Below are 798 nucleotides of genomic sequence, written 5' to 3' on the forward strand. Positions count from 1 at the left end.
CACCCCCCCCCACCACCACCATCCTCAGGCCAGATCCGGACCACAAGGCTTTTCATGGGCTGGATTCCCTGCTGGTGGTGGGGCCAATGTCTGTAGAGACACCAGCAAAGGATGCAGTGGGGTAAACAGGGCTGTGCTGGCGTAGGCCTCTCTCAGCCCCTGAATCTACACTGGGACTGGAAGGAAGCAGCTCTGCAGGCTTGGGAACAAGGAACAGTTACCCGTGGCAGAGAGAGAGAGAAAGAGAGAGACTTGTTATGCAGGCATTTATTTTATGTTAAGCCCAGTAAGGGTTTGGGTGTCTAACAGAAGACTGAAGTGTTTTGATTTAAGTTACACCAGTGGCTTGAGTTGAGACTAAAGGGGTTATTTGGAGGTCCCATTAGTGTCCTAGGGGTATGTGACTGTCTTGAGCCCTGCTGGGGCACAGGCTCAAGGCAGAGTAGGTGCTGAGCCCAGAGTGAGGCAGAGGTCAGGGATGCAGAGCCCCATCTGCGTGGAGCAGGTGGAGACAGGGGCCAGGGGCCCAGTACCTGAGAGGGGCAAGACTAGAGCTGGGACCCAGAGGCCAGGCTTAGAAGAGTGGGCCTTGGCTACCAGCCAGAATAGCAGGGCAAAAGCTGGGAAAGCTAAAATCCCAACAAGGGAAGGAAGGCCTGAAATGGCCTGGAGGCATAGGGACAAGTGTCCCACTCAGCTGCTGACTCAAAATACTTGTAAGGCGTGGGGTGTTGTGTAGGGGTAGAATGGAGCCACACAATTAGCCCTTAAGGTGCTGACCCCCAACACCTGGGAATC

This window comes from Gavialis gangeticus, unplaced genomic scaffold, assembly GCF_001723915.1.
Source record: "Gavialis gangeticus isolate Ggan-Ray unplaced genomic scaffold, GavGan_comp1, whole genome shotgun sequence".
Taxonomy (NCBI): Eukaryota; Metazoa; Chordata; order Crocodylia; family Gavialidae; genus Gavialis; species Gavialis gangeticus.